This window comes from Panthera leo, chromosome D3, assembly GCF_018350215.1.
Source record: "Panthera leo isolate Ple1 chromosome D3, P.leo_Ple1_pat1.1, whole genome shotgun sequence".
Classification (NCBI taxonomy): Eukaryota; Metazoa; Chordata; class Mammalia; order Carnivora; family Felidae; genus Panthera; species Panthera leo.
Window position 1 is genome coordinate 78,942,222 of NC_056690.1, and position 22,962 is coordinate 78,965,183.

General features: G+C 36.7%; 1 long non-coding RNA gene across 1 annotated transcript in view; it reads left to right on the forward strand.

Annotated features, from left to right (window-relative positions):
- Window positions 1–1,874: 1,874 nt before the first annotated feature.
- LOC122203663 overlaps window positions 1,875–22,962 on the forward strand; it is a 33,065-nt gene continuing 11,977 nt past the window's right edge. The window contains exons 1-3 of the long non-coding RNA XR_006195289.1: window positions 1,875–1,956; window positions 2,642–2,840; window positions 4,611–4,749. This is a non-coding gene — a long non-coding RNA (uncharacterized LOC122203663). The remainder of the gene's footprint in view (window positions 1,957–2,641; window positions 2,841–4,610; window positions 4,750–22,962) is intronic.

Here is a 22,962-nt window from a genome sequence, read left to right on the forward strand (position 1 = left end):
GACTGTCAGATAGGCTTATGGGTTGGAAGAGAAGAAAGAGAGGGTTTGGCCAAAGTTCAGCCCCTGAGCTCAGCCTTGAGGCTGAAGCACCCCAGAGACAGCGCACTCCATCCCTGATGTCTTGCTTCCACACATCCAAACTGCACTGCTTTTCACTGACTCCGAACACCTGTTCCTGAAGATGAAAAGGAGACTGTAGCTTTGCAGACCTCTTCAAAGGATGTAGTCTACATCCTCTTCTATGGATGTAGTTTTGCATCCATACGCAAACCGCAGCGTGAGTTCTGATGTCCGTTTGGTGATGGGCCATGTCATTGATTAGTATGTTTGCCCCAAACTTTACATCTTTTAGTGTATTTCTATCTCTTTTTAGAAGACCAGAGGTATTTTTTTAATTGCTGTTTGTGTAAACTGGGACAAAGGTGCAAACTATGAAAACCTGCGGGGTTCCAAGGCCAGTAAGTCCTTTATAACATTGCACTACTATGGAGCATTGATGGAGTGCTCTGTGTTGCCACCACACTGCACTCAGGCGTTGTGAGCTGCTTTTCTTACCACCAGCTAACCATTTTTTGGTTTTAAATTTTCTTCAAGTACTGCCCACAGTAAATCTTGTACTTCTAAAAATAAAAGTATTATTCTGCTCTGACTGCTCCACTTCATCGATCTCTAATAAACTATTCACAGTTGAACATGAGATGTGTTGTCTCACATGGAATGCATAGTAAAGAAACATGTCCCTTTACTTTTTTTTTTACAAGTTTATTTTATTTATTTGTTTTTGAGAGAGACAGAGAGAGAGAAAGTATGCACATGGGCCCGAGAGAGAGGGAGACCGAGAATCCCAAGCAGGCTCTACACTGCCAGCACAGAGCCTGATGAAGGGCTCGAACTCATGAACCATGAGATCGTGACCTGAGCCAAAATCAAGAGTTGGGCCCTTAACCAACTGAGCCACCCAGGTGCCCTGAAACATGTCCCTTTATTAACTTCCATGGCAGTTTTTATGAGTTTCTATTTTCCATTAATTTTAAAATTGTTTAAGCTATAGGGAAGTTGACTTAAATTTTTCTTAAATAGTGAAATTGTTTTGTCTGAGAGTTCTTTGCACCTAATTTTTTAGTTGGTAAATATAATTTTCAGCATGAGCTGTGTCACTCATTTGCCTTAGAAATACTTCAAAAAATTTTAATCAATGAAATTTTCATGATTTATCAGAATGATACCACAATTACTTAGGTATATTCCTACAAGTGTGTGTTTATATGTATGCTTATGATATAATGTAATACATATGTAATTTATTAGATAACTTATATTAGATAGATACAGGAATTTGGCCTTTTCCAGTTTAACCGAGTACAGTAACAGTAAACTATATGCAGTTTGAGAATAATGCTATAATTGGGCTTTCATAATCTTTTTTCCTTTTTATCATCTTGCTAAGACCTACCACAGTTCTTTCACAGAGCAGATTCCCAACAAATATTGGCGTTAATAATGATGAAGAGAGGGGCACCTGGGTGGCTCAGTCAGTTGAGCGTCTGACTTCGGCTCAGATCATGATCTCACCACTCCTGAGTTCGAGCCCCGTGTCAGGCTCTGGGCTGACAGCTCAGAGCCTGGAGCCTGCTTCAGATTCTGTGCCTCCCTCTCTCTCTGCCCCAACCCACTCGCATTCTGTCTCTGTCTCTCTCAAAAATAAATAAACATTAAAAAAATTTTTTTTAAATGATGATGAAGAGAGACATGATAAAGGTGTAACGTGTATTTTACCATGAGTCTAGACATTTGAAACCACATATTTCATCATTATAATTTAGAAAAGAATATTCTAATGCTAACAAAAAATGCTTTTAAAACAAATCTAGGTTCAGCAGCAAAAAGTATACTTGATGAGGTTACCAAAAAGAATCCAATATCATGCACTTAAACCTACTTTGAAATTATCCTAAGGTAAGTACCATATTATTTCATCTTTATTCATGGATAGGTGACAATGTGATAGAATCAGTGAGCTAGAAATAGAAATATATCTTTCCTGATATTTATCCTGATTAAAGGATTTTTCAACCAGATTTTTAAAACCCAGCTTGCAAACATATTTTAGATAAAGGTAGAGTTGGGTAAACTCCCAAGAGCACGAGGTTAATTCCTATGATGCCAGTCCTCTAAGAAGAGGGTACAGCATGCTCTTTCCTCATTCATTCATTTATTCATTCATCTATTAAATCATACATTTATTCATTATTTCTCTAGACATTGTTTGATAAATTATTTAACACATATTTACAGGGCACCTACTATTAGAGGGACTAAAGATTCAGAAGTGAATAAGACAGAGTCCTTGCCCTCAAAGATCTTATAGTTAGAAAAAATATACTTATAAACATGCAGTTATAACTCAAAATGCAAAGACAACAATAGTGATAGGCAACAATACATTTTCAAACTCAACAAGGAAACCAATCCAGTTTTGGGGGTGAAGCATAAGAGATGAGAGAAGGTGGTCAGGAAAGCCTTCCTTGAAATTATTCAACTCTATGTAAGAAGCACAGTCCCTTTCCAAGAGGTTACTGAAGCAGAGGATAAAACTGACTCTGTGAACATGAAGAAATTGCTTATCTTTTCCAAACTCCAGAGTTCCCGTATCAATAAACTGCCAAAGTTGGAAATGATCCTGAATTGGCTTCTGTTACAACATCCTATCATTCCAGAACAACAGGCAAACAGAAAAAAGCCATCACCAACCCACACCTGATGGTCTCCAAGTTGCTCCTTACAGTCTCACCACCACAGGTAGCTGGAGTGGTTATCCTCCCGACGCTGGAGTACGCAAGGTATTTAGGAAATTTAAAGAAGCGGCACACTGTTTGTTCACACACTTGTAAAATAATTATAACAACAAGCACAGCCAAATTCAAATGGGGGAGGTGGAAATAATCAAAATGCACGCAGAGGGAAACCTTGCACAGAGGGGGAAGGCTAGCCTGTCGGCAACCGTGTCTCGCATGCTGTAGTCAAAAGAGCTGTGCCAACAACCTGCAGGTGCACACTGTGGGAGCCGCTGGGGATGAAGCCAGGAAGGGGTGAGGGCAGCTCTGACTGAGCGCGAGGCTCATCCCAGAGCACACGTACCCATCTGTCAGGCTATGGCACACCCTTTCCATTAATGATTTTTCAGAGCACTAGTTGTGTTACTCTAAGAGCCACCGTAGGAGAACCGGCAATGAAAAGAAAATTAAGGGAGGGGAAAGTTAACGAGGCATATGTGCCTTGAATTGGAATCTCGGTCCTTCTCTCTTCTTCATAACATTGATTCAGTATTTGTGTAAGTAATTCAATATATGTACATGTCTGTGTATTATCTATCTTCTCTATCTATCTATCTCTATTCTTACAAAACCTTATATAAAATTAGAAAATTAAGCAATCTTTCAAGATCAGGTAATTTTTTTTTAAACTTCCTTTTTTGCCACCAGTGCTTTTTAAGAGGTTCATTCTGTACTGCACTGAAATAATTTTCTCTGGCTCCAACTCAACTTGCAAAATTACCACATTTAATAACTTTAAAACTAAGCTAATTTTGAGTGCACATGAATCAGGGTGATGTCACATAGCTCATTTCAATAAAGCAACTGAGGGCAAACTTAGGTGCAGCAAGTCACAGAACTATGTGTTCTAGTCCATCAATACTTACACTTTCTGGAATGCTAAGGAGAGCTACCAGAAACGCTTTTTTTTTTTCTTTTGTAAATTAGAACGATCGTCTTTTAAGTAGGGCTACAGAGAGTAGAGAACAGAGCGTAGTTGGCTGAGCTGTCATGGCAGGAGTCTTTTTTTTTTTTTAATATTTATTTATTTTTGAGAGACAGGGAGAGACAGCATGATCAGGGGAGGGGCAGACAGAGAGGGAGACACAGAATCATAAGCAGGCTCCAGGCTCCGAGCTGTCAGCACAGAGCCGGACGCGGGGCTCGAACCCACGAACTGTGAGATCATGACCTGGGCTGAAGTCGGGTGCTTAACCGACTGAGCCACCCGGGAGCCCCAGGCAGGAGTCTTTATTTATCTATAAACTCCATACAGGTGGTGGCAATTTTAACTAGCTTTAAAAAAAAAAAAAAGCAATGGGAAAGACACATTAAAAAGACAAATTCAATGTTATTTTTACCTTCTTATTAAATAAAGACAGTGACACCCATTAGTAGAAATCCAGTTCCTCCCCCTGATGATAATGATAAAATCTTTTTTAATCTATAATTCCTTTAATCATTCATTCATTCATTCATTCACTTGTTTATTCATTTATAAAAAAAAGGCTATTCAGGGCCTACTATGTTTCAGACATGACCTGAAAACTGAGTGCTGAAACATAAAGGTGAACTTCCTTACTTCAAGGACTTTATCATCTACCGGGAAAACAGACACATTTTCAGACCTTTACAAAACAATCTGATAAATGCTAAGTGGAGATATTTGTAAGTTGAAATAAAAAAGAGAGAAAGGAGCACCTGGGACTGTTGGGATGGGGTGAGGTCAAGGACAACACTGACAGGAAGTGTCACGTGGATTAATACTTCAATCAGACTCGTTTCCATTTGTTTCAGAAGCCAGGCTCAGAGGCTCAGGTGTCTGCAAGGGGGATCAGCATGTGCAAAGGAATGGCAGAATGAGAACAAGGGTCAGAATCAGAGAAGGACAAAATGTGTGACAGGAATGAGAGCGGAGAAGGGACTGATTTAACAGGTATGGCACTAAGACCCAGGAACGTGCCCATCGTGCATTTATACTATATACTATAGGAAGCTATTGGACAACTTTGAGAAAATACATCATTAAATTTAGTCTTAGACAACTGCATTAATTTCTTAAGGTTGCTGTAACAAAATACCACCAATTCAGTGGCTTAAAACAACAGAAAGTTTTGGTCTTATGGTTCAGGAGGCCAAAGTCTGAAGTTAAGGTGTCCGCAGGATTGGTTCCTGCTTGGGGTTCAGAGAGAATCTGCCCCATGGGTCTTTCCTACCTGCTGGTGGTTGGCCAGCAATCCCTGACATTCTCTGACTTGTGTTAGCAGAACTCCAATCTCTGCCTCTGCCCTCACATAGAATTTCCTATGTGTCTCTGCTTCTATGTTCAAATGTCAGTCTTCTTAGGAGGACACCGGTGACACTGGTCATCCTGATGACCTCATCTTAAATTGATTACATCTGCAAAGACCCCATTTCCTAATAAGGTCACATTCACGGGTATTGGAGGTAGTACTTGAAAAAAAAAATATATATATATATATACACATTGTGGGGGAGGACACAGTGCATCCCACAACCACTACTCATTACTGCAGGACACTATTTGGTTGATAGAGAAGAAAACTACAGTCAGTTAGTCAGGAGGCTATTGTAAGAGTCTGCAGGAGTCACTGAGAGCTTCAACGAAAGAAATAACATGGAAATGAAGAGGAGAGAGCCCGTAATATAGATATTTGGAGTTACAATCAAGAAGATTTGATGATTAATTTAATAGTCATAATAATGATGATGTTATGGACTGAATATGTGTGTCCTTCCAAAATTAATATATTTAAATCCTAACTCCAAATGTGATGATACAAGGAGGTGAAGCCTTTGGGAGGTGGTTAGGTCCTAAGGGTAGAGTCGTCATGAATGGGATTAGTGCCTTCCTAACAGAAACTCCAGAAAGCTCCCTCACCCTTATGCCTTATGTGAGGACACAGCAAGTCGATGGCACCAAATCGGCCAGCGCCTTAATCTGAGACATTCCAGCCTCCAGAACTGTGAGAAATAAATGCTTGTTGTTTAAGCCACACAGTCCATGGTATTTTTTTGTTATTGTAGCCCAAACAGACCAAGACAGAAATTGGTGCCAGAAGTAGAGTCTGGAGGCACAAAAATCGAAGGATAAGTATTTTGAATTGGTTCTGGGTTTTCCAGAGTTGGATCTTTAATCCGGTTAGATTTAAAGATGCTAATAACTTTATTTTGAGAGGTAAAGAGAGTGCTGATAGTCTATGGCATCAACTGTTCATAGAGATACGCCCTGGATACTCCTAGTCAACCTCTTTTTTTTTTTTTAAATTTTTTTTTTCAACATTTTTTTATTTATTTTTGGGACAGAGAGAGGCAGAGCATGAACGGGGGAGGGGCAGAGAGAGAGGGAGACACAGAATCGGAAACAGGCTCCAGGCTCCGAGCCGTCAGCCCAGAGCCTGACGCGGGGCTCGAACTCACGGACCGCGAGATCGTGACCTGGCTGAAGTCGGACGCTCAACCGACTGCGCCACCCAGGTGCCCCAACTCCTAGTCAACCTCTTATGAGAGGCAAAGAACTAAGTGACTGTCTATAATACTTCTGAACATTTTTAGAAAATATAATGACATTGGTTGCTTGCCCCTAACACCACTGAATTTGTGATGGTTAATTTTATATGTCAACTTGACTGGCCACGGGTGCCCAGATTAAACATTATTTTGGGGTGTGCCTGTGACAGTGTTTCCAGATGAGACCAGCATTGGTATCAGTGGACTCAGCAAAGTAGATGGGCTTCCTCAACGTGGGTGTGCATCATCCCATCTCTTGAACACCTGAACAGAACCAAAGGTAGAGGAGAGGAAGGATGAATCCCTCTCCCTTTTTTCCCTGTCTCACTGCTTGAGCTGGGAAATCTCATCTCAACTTCTACTGTCCTCAGACTGGGATTTATAACATTGGCTCCCCTGGTTCTCAAGCCTTCAGACCGGGACTGATTTACAGCCTGGCTTTTCTGGGTCTCCAGTTTGCAGATGGCAGATCATGGAAGCGCTCAGCCTCCATAACCACATCAGCTACTCCTTATAAGAAATCTCTGTTGTATATACGCTTTTGGTTCTGTTACTCTGGAGATCCCTGACTAACATAGATGGGGAGATATACACAACAATTATTGCTTCTGGTTGGACTGGAGCCAAAAATAAATATTTGCCTTATAAAGACCCATTTTTAAAAATCCTCTTTATTGACTGCTTCACTCATAATTGGGATTTTCCATTAAAAAATTCGGAATTATTGATTTTAGGAAAAGTATTTCATGTTTTCATGTTCCTCACATTCCTTTAAGCCACTTTCCTCAAAAGGCTCACTTGAGCTGTCTTTTACTTTTCCTATCATCCCTACAGTTATTCACCCTGAATTATTTCTCCTCAAATGATGAAGTGCATTAAGTCATCTGGGAAATTTGTTAAAATGCACATTTTTGTCCCATCTCCAAATATTCTACATCATTAATTCTAGAGTGGCAATCAGGAAATGGTCTTATAATCAAAGTGCATGTGGTCCTTAGTCACACTCGGAGAACCATTCCACATCCTTCCTGTATCAGAACATGTCCCTCATTTTGCAAATTCATGGGTTATTATTTTTGCTAATCACAAGGAAACTGAGTAATGTCATTTATTACAAAGAACTCAGTCAGGATCAATTCAGCCGTATCATTGAGTTCTGCCAAGCTCTTATCTACTACGCTGTACAGTAAAACACTTTCCTTGATGGCATGGAATAGGTGTGCTTTGTCCCATGCGACTATTCGGGAGACAAACTATACATCATTGCGCTGCATGCTCCTATGTCTAGCTTCCGTATCATAATACTCAAATCTTGCTCTTTCTGTAATGTAAAGTGTATCTATCAACATGCTAAACACTTAAGATGATCTACGTGTAGGTGGTTATTTATAAGTACACCACGGTGAAGAATAAAAGAAATCATGTAGAACTATAAAATTACTAGGTGATAGGTGCAGATTTGTGGGCCCAGGTGTGTTTCATGTATTTCTCCAGTCAACAACAACCTACCATTTCACAAATCAGTGTCTAAAATACGCACATACCACATACTTTCAGTTTAAGAAAAGGGGGTGGGGCTACAAAGGAAATAGGAAATTGCCCTACTTTACTGTAGTTTATAATCTTGCTAGGGAGAAGGGTTTTTTTGTTTTGTTTTGTTTTTTTAAGTTTTAATGTGATTAATTCTAATCTTTCTTACAGGATGCAAGCAATAGTGAGGTAGGAATTCAGGAAGACTTTCACCTTACTAGATAGTTCCTCGATTTTATATTATTATTTTTTGAGAGAGAGAGACAGACAGAGAGAGTGTGAGCAGGGAGGGGCGGAGAGAGAGAGGGAATGAGAGAATGTTAAGCAGTCTCATGCCCTGTGTGGAGCCCAGTGAGGGGCTCAGTCTCACGACTACTGTGAGATCATAACCTGAGCCTAAATCAAGAGTTGGATGCTCAACTGACTGAACCACCCAGGTGTCCCAAGACGTATTTCTAATCTAAGCATTCTGTCTTCCTTTTCAGCATTCCCATCCACCCCCCAGCCTCATTTCCTTCACTACTGCTACCCAAACCTCCTCTGGTTGCTTCCCTGATCATGCTACCCACACCCCAATGTTACCTCCCATTTTAAAGGCATTAAGTCCAACAGTCTCAACCTGTCCTCTTTTCCATCATATCGGCTGATCCTCTATCACATATGTAAATGTCCTTTATTACATCACACACATCAGGTCATTTCAAGTAACTTTTAGGAATTTGGGTAATTTCAGCTATCTCAGGTCTTATCCAAACCCACTGATAGCTCTCTTCCAACATTTCTTCAAACAACAGTGGGAGTCCTGAAACACCCTCCTCTCTCAACACTTAGCATCTGCTATGGACTGAATTTTGTTGAATTCATATATTGAAGCTCTAACCAAATATAGTCTAAGTGACTATATTTGGAGATAGGGCCTCTAATGAGATAATTAAGGTTAAATGAGGTAATAAGGGTGGGGCCCTAATCCATTACAATTGGTGTTCTTATAAGAAGAGTGAGAAAGATCAGAGCTCTTCATGTGCACCCTCTCCCCGCCCCCCACATACACCACCAAGGAAAACAGTGTCAGGATCTAGCAAGCAGATGGCTGTCTCCATGCCAGAAAAAGCGTCCTCATTAGGAATCGAATATTGGACTTTCTGATTGGACCCTGATATTGGACTTTCTACCGTCCACAACTGTGAAACATCAAATTTTTGTTGTTTAAGCCACCCAGTCTGTGTTATTTTGTATGACAGCCCTAACCCCCTATTGCAAAATCTGATTTTCATTGCCATATCCCTTGTAAGCTTCCCCAGAATGATTACATAACCATTATGTAATCCACTTCTATCTAAATCTATAGCGTCACTGATTACCTTTGTTCACCACTTCTAGAAGAGACCACACTGGCCATGTATATGGGATGAATATATGCCTACAATTTAAAATGTCTATCAGTATTACCATTGTATTGAATGCGTCTATATGTTCACTTGTGTCCATTGGGCTAGATTTGATAAACCTGTAAAGCTCAGCAATAAAAGCAATGAATGCTCTTACTAATCCTAGTTAACTCTCATGTATTTTTTTATTTAATTTTTTGTGTTTATTTATTTATTTTTTAAGAGAGAGAGACAGAGAGGCCAAACCAGGGAGGGGCAGAGAGAGGAGAGAAAGAGAAATCCCAATCAGGCTCTGCACTATCAGCACAGAGCCCAGTGCAGGGCTCGAACTCATGAACTGTGAGATCATGACCGGAGCCAAAACCAAGAGTCAGACGCTGAACTGACTGAGCCACCCAGGCATCCCTCATGTATCATCTTTTTATTTTCATGACAAACTTGCAGGCAGGTTTTGTTAAATTACAGCCTTGAAAACTGGGGATTGTACCTTCTCCAGGTATATAATTCGACCTGGAGGCAGGATCTGAATGCAGCCCTACTAGACTTTTTTTATCCACTAGACTACTCTGTCTTTGGAAGTTAAGAGTAATGACTGTCTAAATCCCTCTGCTCATTCTGTAGCATGGGGGGCCATAGAAACATGTATTCTGATTTATTTGACCATTTGCTAGAGTTTATTATTTGATAGATGGCCATTAAAGTGTTGATTGGCCAGTGACAGTTTGCGAAGATTTAACTGCAGATTCAAAACAATGGTATGTTTATAACTCTCAGTTGAATATCTGTAAGATTCCCAATTTTCCTCTAGCTGTACTAATATAGGTATATAATTACTTTGTTGTTACAAATAAAAAGATCAATGAATTTTATGTTTTATAACAATATATTTTAGGATACTCGAATATTGAATTCCTTTTTGCTGTTTGACAAAGACCTTAAACTTGACTGATACCTGCCTTCAAGCATTACATGGATCTGTTAACTGGCATTTAAAGAACAGATTTATTGTTGGCTGATGAGATATTTCCTTTTATGTGAGTGCAGTACCTACTTGTTCATTTTTGACTTTTTGTCTAAGGTCAAATGTAGGATCAATTTAAAATTTTATACGTCCCTGTCTAAAAGTCTGTCCTACCATAACCATGATGATCTACAAGGCTGCTTCCATCTCTCATTTCAATATGTGGAAGTTCTATTAGAATTTTAGGTGACAAATTGCTTGCAGCATGAAGCTGCACAAAACAAATTAGAGAACTCCACAGCAGTGCTGTTAGGGCATTCTCACTACCTATCAAATGGCAGAGTTTAAAATCAATTGGATTATATAAAATGCATTTTTCAGCTCCAGCTCATGTTTCTCCTTTCCATGAAAAATAAGGAAATTGAATGCAACATGGATATGAAACAGGACTAGAAATAAAAAAAAAATTTAAAGTATTGAAGAATTAAAGACCTCATCTGTAAAATCTAACACGTCAAAAATTTCTTAATGTCAGAGGTTCTACTGCTGTTACAAACATGAAAAATGCCTCCCTTTTAGTAATGGGATGAAAATTTAGGAAATAAAAATGTGAGTCATATTTTCCCAGTACACAAACTAGGTGCGCTTATAAATAACGTACTTTTCAGGGCAGCATTAACTCTTTGTAAGTAAAAGGTTTTCCCTCTTCTGTTTCTTTCACTGACTTACTTCCTGAAGATTAAACACCTGACCTTTTGCTGGTTTTGTTCTTCTTATTCACCCACCCCAACCCATTGTTGCTTTTATGCACTTGCACAACTTAAACTGTGACCTCCTCATGGGTTAGCCATACAATGCCAGTTCTAACCACCCTCCTTCCTGTTAGTCTCATTTTTCTAACTACCTGCTGTGCTTGAGATTCTGGTTTTCATATGTTACCTTAAATTCAACATATCTAACACCAATATTATTATGCTTTATAAGATTAGTACTTCCTCCAAGAGATTCAATGCTGGCCTATTGAACTATTATGATTCCAGCCTCCCGGCAATAGGTGGGGGTGATGCTTGATTGTATCATTTTATTCCCTCCTCACATTAGTTATTTACGAAACTTGACTTTTTTTTTTTAGCGTAAAGTCCCTCTTTCTTTTCCAATAACACTTTTTTTAGACTTTCAACATTTTTTATATAGATCATTGTTATCATTTTTTCTTTACACCTCACTTTTGCCTACTCCAACCCAGCCTTCACAGTAATCATGTATTTATCTTACTGCAAAAAAAAAAATGTGATATCATTCTCCTTGTTCTCTTAAGTCAGTATTTCCCCACTTCATAGATGCTAAATCTTCTAACCACCTGGCACACAAGTCTCATAAAAACCCAAATTCTAGTTTTCTTTCCAACCTTGTCTCTCACTACTGCCCTATACAACCTCTTTAGTTGATCCATGATTTCCTGGATATGACATAGAGCACTAACCTCAGTTATGCTATTTCTATTTCCTTAAACTATTTTTCCTCGTTTTTCGTAAGGCCCCAGCTCCTGCAATCCTCTACAACGACTTCTCTCAAGCCCCTCCCTTATTCTTTATTCTCAATTTCTAAATTCCTTACTGTCATATGTCTTCAGCATGTACACAATCAATAACAGCATACCTGATCTGTCCCTCCATGTGTGTTGTAATGCTCTAGAAGAAAGTCCTCTTTTTTTTTCTATTGCCTAACACGATATTCTGTGTCCTACGTAGAGTAGTCTTAATAAATATTTCCTTAGTCCTGTTGAAGAGGATTATAAGGATGATATCAACTATGCAAGTACATGGCTGTCACTACAAACAATTTCATGGTAAATAGCCTTGGGCCCTTTCAATGTTTATATTCATCACTCCCTTATATTTGAACTGAACCTGAGTTGAACTTTGTATAAGTTAAGATTTAGATAACCAGAGGAAAGAAGAGAGGATGTTCTTAGGAAATAAATCAGTACGTGCAAAGGTGTGGGGAAACGGACAGTGGTTGGTGAGTGAAAAATGAACATGTTGTGAGCAGAAAACATTATTTACTTAGGATTATAGTCAGATTGGAATTAGGTAATTAGTACAGTAAATGCGGAGCGCCTGGGTGGCTCAGTCAGTTAAGCATCTGACTTTGGCTCAGGTCTTGATCTCGTGGTTCATGACTTCGAGCCCGTGTCGGGTTCTGTGCCGACAGCTCGAGGAGCCTGGAGCCTGCTTTGAATTCCGTGACTCCCCCTCTCTCTCTGTCCAGGTCATGCTCTGTCTCTCAAAAAATAAATAAACGTTAAAAAAAAATTTAAAAAAGAAAATACAGTAAATGTAATGGTCCAAGACTGGAAATATTTCAAATGTCCATCAAGTGGAAAATATAATCATTGATGCACACAATGGAACACTACACAGCTATGTAAAAGAGGAAGCACAACATGAATAAATATCACAGACAAAATGAGTAAATATTGTGTGACTTAATTTATTTTAAATTCAAATATAGGAAAAATTAATCTATTTCTAGAAGATAAAGAAAACTCATTACCTTCATGGAATAATGACTGGGCAGAGGCATGAAAAAATCTTCTGATATTCTGAGAATGTTCTATATTTTTTTTCTACGTTATTTAATGTATAAAAAGTAAAAACATTGAGCTATATACTTAAGATTTTTTCTCTTTACTGTAAGTTATAACTCAATAAAGAAGCAAAAGAAAAAAAGAGAACATAGTAAAAAAAGTAAGTAACATACCAGTAAAATATCAGTGCCATTTCTTGCTGTTTTAGACAGAATTCTGACATTCTCAGCAAAAAAAAAATATGATTTCAAGTCTAGCTCTTTTGTAGATTCCATGCACTCAAATGAACTTAAGGATGAATTCTCCATTGTGAGGCTAGAGTTCAAGGTGGACTTGCCTTTCCCTGAATTTTTCTACCAGGAGCATTTAAAACAATGAGAGCCAGACACAAAAGCCTCCGGAAATTTAATTATACTATAGTTATGGTACAGTAAGATTACTAATGTTCCAGTGAATTAAATCTTTGATGATATAGAAAGACTTTTTATATCCTCCTCCTCATCAGAGCACTCAATAAATGGTAGCTATTATTTTCTGCCAAATACTCTGCAATACATTCGGAATACATGATCTCATTTACCTTTCACAGCTACTCTGTAAGTTTGGTACGACCATCTGTATTTTAAAGATGACGTAACTGAAGTTGAGAGGTCAAGTAATCTTCCCATTAATACAAATAGTAAGTGACAGAGCCAATATTCAAAACAGGTCTGTCTGAGGGCAAAGCTTGTGTCCCATTAATTATTATACTCTACTGCCTTAAGACACTTGGACATGAAAGATAAGTGTGGAGGAAAGTACTTTAGGAATGAATTTTGGGATAATAGTGCTTTACATTTCTCTCCTACCTCTACCCTTTCCCACATAATGAAAGAAAGAACGAATATAGAATGAAACTCGATTTGTATTTACATGAGGAAAGGATACATGCAGTTAATGTGCAACAGTTAAAAAGCCAGAAATTTAACTATAGACCTTTAATGCAAGGAATTTTAGAATGAGCTTCTGAAAACTGTTCACTGAAGGAAATTTTAAAAGGTGACCTTTAGAAAGAAAAAACAGCTCTCAAAACAAAGGCCTGAGAGACAAGGAGAGGGGGAAAAAAAAAAAAAAAACATGAGCTAAAAAAAAAAAAAGTATGTTTCAGAGAAAATAATGAAAATTATGTTCAAATTAATGGGGTAAATAAAAGAATAAAGATTTTGTATAATAATCACATTAAAGATGGGGATAACATTAGGATAACATTAATATGGGGATAGGATCATAATATTGTTTGGGAAGAGAATAAAAGATTTAATATCATTATATAAAGTATTAGACATAAAGGGGAAAGAAAACTTAAAAAAAAAAGTAGAGTAAGGACACATAACTTCCAAAGAAAAAGGAAAAGATAAACACAAAAAAGAAAAGAGGAAAACAAAGGTTTAGGAAAAAAGATAAATATGTGACCACAGGTACCATATCCAGTCCTTTCCCACTCAAAACTCCCACTGAAGTATTTCCACAGTCTTACCTTTCATTATCTGACACAAAGGCAAAAAGACCTTACAGAATTGGCCATGTAGAGAGGAATATGGGGAATATGAGGAATAAATACACTCATAAATAAATATGAGGAATAAATAAATGTTTATCTACTACACATTTTTTTACAGCAATCTAGTCTACCCTAATTGATAAAGTCATTTGGATAAACCTCAAATCCAGTTATATAACTCTTCAAGGAGACACATGTAAAATAAAAGGATACAGATATGTTCGAAAGTTAAAGCACACAAAAACATATGGCAGGCAAATACTGAACAAAGAAAAGCTGATGGAGCTATACTAATATTAGAAAGAATAGAGAAAAGCATTATTAGAGATAAAAGCTATTGCTACAAAAGCATAAATGTTTCATTTCTCCAAAAAGATACAAAAATGTAAACTTTTATGTGGCCCAAAGTTAGAATAGATAAAATAAAAATTTGTCAGAACTACATGGGCAAATTAATAAGTCCACCATTACAGCAGCAGTTTAAAATAAATCTTGGGGCGCCTGGGAGGCTCAGTCAGCTAAGCATCTGACTCGTGATTTCAGCTCAGGTCATGATCTCACAGTGCATGAGACTGAGTGAGGAGCCTGCTTGGGACTTTCTTTCTCCCTCTCTCTCTGCCCTCCTCTCTCAAAATAAATAAATAAATAAATATTTAATAAATAAATAAAACATATCTTATAACTGAAAAATAGGCAAGTTTATAGAAGACGGTAATACCATAATTGTGAATAAATCTACACTTGAGTTGAAAAATAGACTATATATTTCAGGCACACACAAACCTTTATTAAAATGGGATTTTAAGCCGCTCTGGAAAGCAGTGTGGAGGTTCCTCAGAAAATTAAAAATAGACCTACCCTATGACCCAGCAATAGCACTGCTAGGAATTTATCCAAGGGATACAGGAGTACTGATGCACAGGGGCACTTGTACCCCAATGTTTATAGCAGCACTCTCAACAATAGCCAAATTATGGAAAGAGCCTAAATGTCCATCAACTGATGAATGGATAAAGAAACTGTGGTTTATATACACAATGGAATACTACGTGGCAATGAGAAAAGAATGAAATATGGCCTTTTGTAGCAACGTGGATGGAACTGGAGAGTGTGATGCTAAGTGAAATAAGCCATACAGAGAAAGACAGATACCATATGTTTTCACTCTTATGTGGATCCTGAGAAACGTAACAGAAACCCATGGGGGAGGGGGAAGGAAAAAAAAAAAGAGGTTAGAGTGGGAGAGAGCTGAAGGATAAGACTCTTAAAAACTGAGAACAGAGGGCTGATGGAGGGTGGGAGGGAGGGGAGGGTGGGTGATGGGTATTGAGGAGGGCACCTTTTGGGATGAGCATTAGGTGTTGTATGGAAACCAATTTGACAATAAATTTCATATATTAAAAAAAAATAATAATATAAACAAACAAACAAATAAATAAATAAATAAATAAATAAATAAATAAAAATGGGATTTTAATGTGCTGTTAGATTCAGTTCGATAATATTTTATTGAGGATTTTTTATACCTATATTCACAAGAAATATTGGTCTGTAGTTTCTTTTCTTGTGATGTGTTTGACTGGTTTTGGTATCAGGGTAATGCTGGTCTCATAAAATGAGTTAGGATGTGTTATCTCCTCTTCTGTCATTTGGAAGAGTTTGAGGATTAGTGTGAATTTTTAAATAACTGGTAAAATCTTCCACTGAAGTGATCTTGTCCTGGCCTCTTTATTGAGAGGTTTCTCAGTATTGAGTGATGTCTACTTATTATAAGCCTATTCAGATGTTCTATTTGTTCTTGGGTTAGTATCAATAGTTTGTGTGTTTTTACGATTTTGTCCATTTCATCTAGGTTATCTAATTTGTTGGCACACCCAATTGTTCATAGTATTCTCTTACAATCCTTTTTTTTTTTCTTAATTTCTGTAAGGTCAGTTGTAACATCCCCACTTTCATTCCTGATTTTAGTAATTACAGTTTTCTCTCCTTTTTTCCTGACCACTATTGCTAAAGGTTTGGCAATACTGTGAAACTTCAAAAAGCCAATTTTTTAATTTCATTGAGTCTATTGTTTTTCTATTCTCTATTTTGTTTATCTCACTGCAGTCTTTATTATTTCCTTCCTTCTGCTGGCCTTCGGTTTAGCATACTTTTTTTTCTAGTTCCTTAAATTGAAAAATTATATTATTATTATTATTATTTAAATGTTTATTTATTTAGTTTTGAGAGAGAGAGAGAGAGAGAGCGACAGAGAGACAGAATCTGAAGCAGGCTCCAGGCTCTGAACTGTCAGCACACAGCCTGACGTGGGGCTTGAATTTACAAACTGTGAGATCATGACCTGAGGAGAAGTCAGATGCTCAACTGACTGAGCCACCCAGGTGCCCCCCAAAATTATATTATTGAGTTGAAATCTTTGTTTTTATTGTACATTTTTACAGCTATAAATTCTACCCTGACCACTGATTCTGCTGCATTCTGTAGGTTTTGGTTTGTTTTGTTTTCATTTTCATTCATTTCAAAATATTTTTAAATTTCCTTTGTGATTTATTTTCTTTGATCCATTGGTTGTTTAGGACTGTGTTACTTACTTTCCACACGTTTGTGAATTTGCTAGTTTTCCTTATGTTACTGATTTCTAGTTTCATTCCATTGTGATTGAAAAAGATACTTTGGGTGATTTTAATTTTCTAAAATTTACTGAGGCTTGCTTTGTGGGCTAACACACAGTTTGTCCTAGAGAATATGTGCACTGAAGAAATCTATGTGCCCTTGAGAGAAATATGTATTCTTCTCTTTGGGGGTGGAGTTTTTCATATATGTCTATGAGGTCTAATTAGTTTCTACAGTCATGAATATCATCTATTTCTTTATTGTCTTCTGTCTAGTTGTTCTATCCATTATTGAAAATGGGGTATGGAAGTCACCAAGTATTGTAGAACTATCTACTATTTCCTTCAACTATGTCATTTTTTTCCTCATACACCTTGGGGGTTTATTACACCATTACACTAGATATGTATATGTTTATAATTGTAATATTTTCTTGATATATTACCCCATTTATCATTATATAATGCCCTTCTTTGTCTCCTGTAACGATTTTTTATGTAAAGTCTATTTTGTAAGATATTAGTATAGCCACCCAGTGCTCCTTTGATTACTACTGCCTGGAATATCTTTTAAACCTATTTGTGTGTGAGGATCTAAAGTGATTCTCATGTAGATAACAAATGATTGAAACATGTTATTTTATCCATTCTACAAATCATAGCCTTTTGTTGTTATTGATACTATTAATTGTAGTACTTCTCAGTCTTTTTTGTTCCAGTTTTATTGAGAAATAATTGACATACATTATTGTATAATTTTAAGCATTAAAGACAGCATGATGCTTTGATTTACATATATTGTGAAATGATTACCAGAATAGGTTCATCTGATATCCATCTTCTCATATAGATACAATAAAAAGAGAAAAAAAGGAAAATTTTTATTCTTATGAGAACTGATAGAATTTAATCTCTTAACAACTAACTTTCCTATATATCATATAGTAATGTTAGCTATCATCATCATGTTGCACATTAAATCCTAGCACTTACTCATCTTTTAACTGGAAATTTGACTTTTGACCACTTCCCTCTAATTTCAATCACAACCTTTTAACTGGATAGTTTAATCCATTTATATTTACTGTGATTACTGATAAGGAAGAACTTATTTCTGTCATTTTTCTATTTGTTTTCTATATGTCTTATATCTTTTTATTCCTTAATTCCTTTATTATTGCTGTCTTCTGTGTTTAATTAATTTTTGTGCCATATTATTTTGATTCCTGTTTAATTTTCTTTTCTGTATATTTGTTAGTTTTTTTTTTCCTCAGCGCTTTCCCAGGGTATTACAATCAGCTTTGTAAATGTGTAACAATCTATTTTGAATTAATGACACTTAGCTTCAACAGGATACAAGACTCTGCTCCTATATGGTACCATCCTTCCTCCTTTGTGTTGTCACAAATTATATCTGTACACATTGTGTATCAGTAATACATATTTATAATTATTTTTTATGCATTTGTCTTTTAAATCACAGGGGTTTGAAACAGGTAGAGTTAAAAAAAACAGTAACATTGGCTTTTGTATTTATCTATGTAGCTACCTTTGTCAGTATTCTTTATTTCTTCATATGGTTTCATGTTACTAGCTAGTATCCTTTCATTTTGTTCTTATTTTATTTTATTTTATTTTATTTTATTTTATTTTATTTTATTTTATTTTATTTTATTTTATTTTATTTCTTTAAGTAGGCTCCATGCCAAGCACAGAACCCAAAATGGGCCTTAAACTCACGATCCCAAGATCAAGACCTGAGCTGAGATCAAGAGCCACTCCACAGACTGAGCCACACAGGCCCATTATTCCTTCACTTCTACCTGAAGGCCTTCCTTTAGCATTTCTTATAGGACAGGTATAATAGCAAAATTTTCCCTTAGCTTTTGTCTATCTGTAAATGTCTTAACATTTCTTTCAGTTTTGAAAGATAGTTTACAAGATACAGAACTCATTACTGTCAGGTACTTTTTTTCTTTTAGCACTTTAAATATATCACATCATTAGTTTTAGGCCTCTATGGTTTCTGATGAGAAACCAGCTGCTAATCTTATTAAGTATCCCTTCTATATGACAAGTGACTACTCTTGCTGCTTTCAAGGTTCTCTGTCTTTGAATACTTTGATCATAATGTGTCTTGGTGTTAATCTCTTTGTATTTATCTTGTATTTATCAGAGCTTGCTGATCTTGTTGGGTGTGTAGATTATTTTCTTTCTTTTAGTCATAATTGGGAAGTGTGTGGCCATTACTTCTTTAAATACTCTGTCTAGCCCTTTTCTCACTGTTCTCCTCTCATCAAAGCATGCTTGATGGTGTCCCTGAGACTCTATTTTTCTTCATTTTTTTTTTCCTGCTCCTCAGACTGGATAGGTTCAATTGACTTATCTTTCATTTTACTGATTCTTTCTTCTGCCTCTTTGAATCCTCTACTGAAACCCCTTAGTAAAATTTTCATTTCTGGTATTTGCTTTTTAGCTCCACATTTTCGGCTTCCTTTTATAATTTCTCTTTATCAATATTCTCTAAGAAACAGACTTCTCTTACTTTATTTCTTTGCTCATGGTTTCCTTTAGGTCTTTAAACATATTTAAGACAGTTGATTTAGGGGCACTTGGGTGGCTCTGTTGGTTGAGCGTCTGCCTCTTGATTCTGGTTCAGGTTATGATCCCAGGATCATGGGATTGAGCCCCGCAATGTGCTCCATGCTGAGCATGGAACCTGCCTAAGATTCTCTCTGTCTCTCTCCCTCTCCCTTGCTTGCATACTCTCTCCAATAAAAATAATAAATAAGATAGTTGATTTAAAGTCTTTTTCTATTAAGACCAATATCTATGCTTCCTCAGTAACAGTTTCTGTTAATATTTCCTGTGATTGGAGCATACATTTTTGTTTCTTTGCATACTTCATCTTTATTTGTTGAAAACTGGCAAATTTGAACATTACAATAAGGTAACTCTTAAAATCAGATTCTGCCCCCACTGTCTGCAGGGTTTGTTTTTGTTGCTTGCTATGAGTTGTGGTTGTTGTTTAGTTAGTGTCTTTCTTAAATTATTCTTCTGAAGTCTGTCTTCTTAGTTATGTGTGGTCTCTAGAACATTAATTTCTTAATCTTGTAGTCAACTAGTGTTTTGACAGAGATTTTCTTGAATTCCTGAAGCCCAAAGAAAGAAAGAAAGAAGGAAGAAAAGAAAGAAAGGAAGGAAGGAAGGAAGGAAGGAGGAACCTGTCTCAGTCTTCTCAAGTTGGCTCAATGTTGGTGCACTTCTTCAAGGCTTAGCCAGGTCATTTATAACTCTGCCTTAGCCTTCACTTTCAGCTTGTGTGCAGCCTGGAGCTTAGCCAGAGGTGAAAACTTAGGGTTTTCCCATGTCTTTTCTGTGTCTGCATACTATCCTGGGCATGTATGTGGCTTTCTAAATTTCAGGTATATGTAAGTGCTTTTCATTGCCCTGATTTCCCAAAGAAACTCTGTCCTACTTTTTCTTCCAGGGCTCTTGGCATGTCTGTTGCCTGCTTCAACTGCAATCTTTTGCTCCAGGCACTGGCAGGTTGTTCATTTGCCTTACAATGTTTACAAAGAATATCCTCTATATAGCTGCTTTTCTTCCCTGAGAGGGTTCCAAGCCAAATAAAACAAAAACAAGTCCCTTGCCTCAGTTCTTTAGATAGTCCTCAGACAGGTCAAAACAGACAAACACAATTCTTTGAGAGTAAGGTGTGCCTGATCTCTTTGGAACCAGAAACCATGATCCCACACTGGGAATGCAGGCTGCCATATTGAACACCAGTTCTAGACTGGGGAGAGGGGTGGAGGGACAGGGCAAGAAAAACTGATACACATCTTTCCTACTGTTCTGAAATTGTCTTTCTCTCGACTTATCATTTTCTTGGTTGCTGTAAACCTTTGATTATTTTCCACAATTCTGACAAGGTGGATTCTGACAGTTTTTCCCCAATTTTTGTGTTGTTGTTGGTTTCTGTAGAGAGATGCATCCTTGGAGTTACATACTCTGCCATTTTCACCAACATCTCAGAAGCATCATTCTGAATGTGATATTTTCATGGAAACATTTAAGTTGCTCTATAGTATAGTTGGTTTTTTTTAGTTTAACCAGAATTAAATATCATAATATTCTCCAATTACATGTATTTGCATATAAAAACCTTTACTGAGTGTCTCATAAAAATATTTGCCAAATTATTCAAAAAGAAGAGTGAAATAAGAAGGTAATTAGCTTTTTGCTACCAAAAGTGATGTGGTCTAGTATATTGGAAATAACACACACCTGAAAAACCAAAACCCTGGTTTCTAGTTGTAGCTGATAGCTTAATTTGCTATATGATTCTAATCTAGCTTTCTTTTTTAATCAGATTTTTCACCTATAAAATAAAATTATTAGATTTGCTCATCTTAGAAGTCCTTATCAGCCCTAAATTTCTACTGAGTGACAGAACAGAGGATGTAATTCAGTTTTAGCTGAATATACTTCACAACTTAGGATTTAAGAGAATATTGAGAGGCGTCTGGGTGGCTTAGTCAAAGTGACTGACTCTTGGTTTCTGCTCAGGTCGTGATCTCAAGGTCTGTGAGTTCAAGCCCTGCATCAGGCTCCATGCTGACATTGCAGAGCCTGCTCAGGACTCTCTCTCTCTCTCTCCCTCTCTCTCTCTGCCCCTCCCCTCCTTGTGTGCTCTCTTTCTCTCTCAAAATAAATTAATTAAAAAAAAAAACAAAGAAAGGAAACTTCACAAATAAATTTAAAAAAAGAATATTAAGCAAACTTATATATAATAAATGCAACATTTCGGGGGCAAAAAGTTGACTGTGTGTCTTCCTAAGTTGTCTACAGAAACGAGTTGAATGCTTAATGTTACATTGAATCCACTTAACATATTTTCTAATAGTGTGCAATGAATATTTAATATGCTAAGTGTCAATATTAATTAAAACAGGATAAATTTTGAATTTTCAAATATAGAAAATTATATAAATAGCAAATTTCAAAGGTTTAAAGAGGTCTGATTTTTTTGCAAAGAGAATATAGAAACATGTATAAGGAGGAGTAATGAAAACTTATTGATTTGCAATTGAAAAGTAAGCAAATGTCTAATCACTTCTAAAATTTTTCTTATTTGACTTTGAACGTTTTATTTAGTTTCCCAAAGATCAAAATGATGCTTGTCAGATTTCTACAGATCTGTTAAACTCCATATGTTTTTCTTCGATGTTCGTGATTTATCAAATAAATGTCTATAGACTTGGAAACAGAGATCGGATTCCACAATGTTCTCTAAAGACACAAGAGCTATAAGCTTAACAGCAATCTGCTAAGTAAAACAAATTTAAGTTATAGAATTTGGTGGGGAAAATGTTTATTTTTCAGAAGATTTTCTGAAAATACTATATAGGTACAATTACACTTAAAGACACTTTCTTAAAGGAAATAAATAATTAAGAATTTGCATTCCATGTAATTTTTGGTCACAGTTGATGTTAAATATAAAGGAACATCAGAAAGTCTCTGTCTGTTACTACCCCCAGTAGGAAGTGAATACTTGATTGGTCACTGCAGAAGTTAGCCAAATGCAAGGCTCCTTTAAATCACTAAATGGCTTATAGTTTAAGTAATATTTCCATGAAACAAAAGTAATGATAGAGCTGGCTAAAATGAGAGCAACCAATGTTTTTTTAATTCTTTTACATTGGCAGGCTTTGTGGTAAATTCTATAGATATATTTTTATTTAGCCCTCACTAAAACCATGCAAAGTGGGTCATATCATCACCACTTTACAAAGGAGGAAAGTAAGGCTCAATAAAGCAAACTGTATTGTACAGGCAGTAGTACACAGTTTGATAGGAATCAGAATGTAACAGTTACTTAGTAAATGGAAGTAATTTTTTAAAGCTTATTTATTTGGGGGGAGAGCGACAGGAAGAGTGAGAGAGAGCAGGGGAGGGGCAGAGAGAGAGGGAAAGAGAGAGAATCCCAAGCAG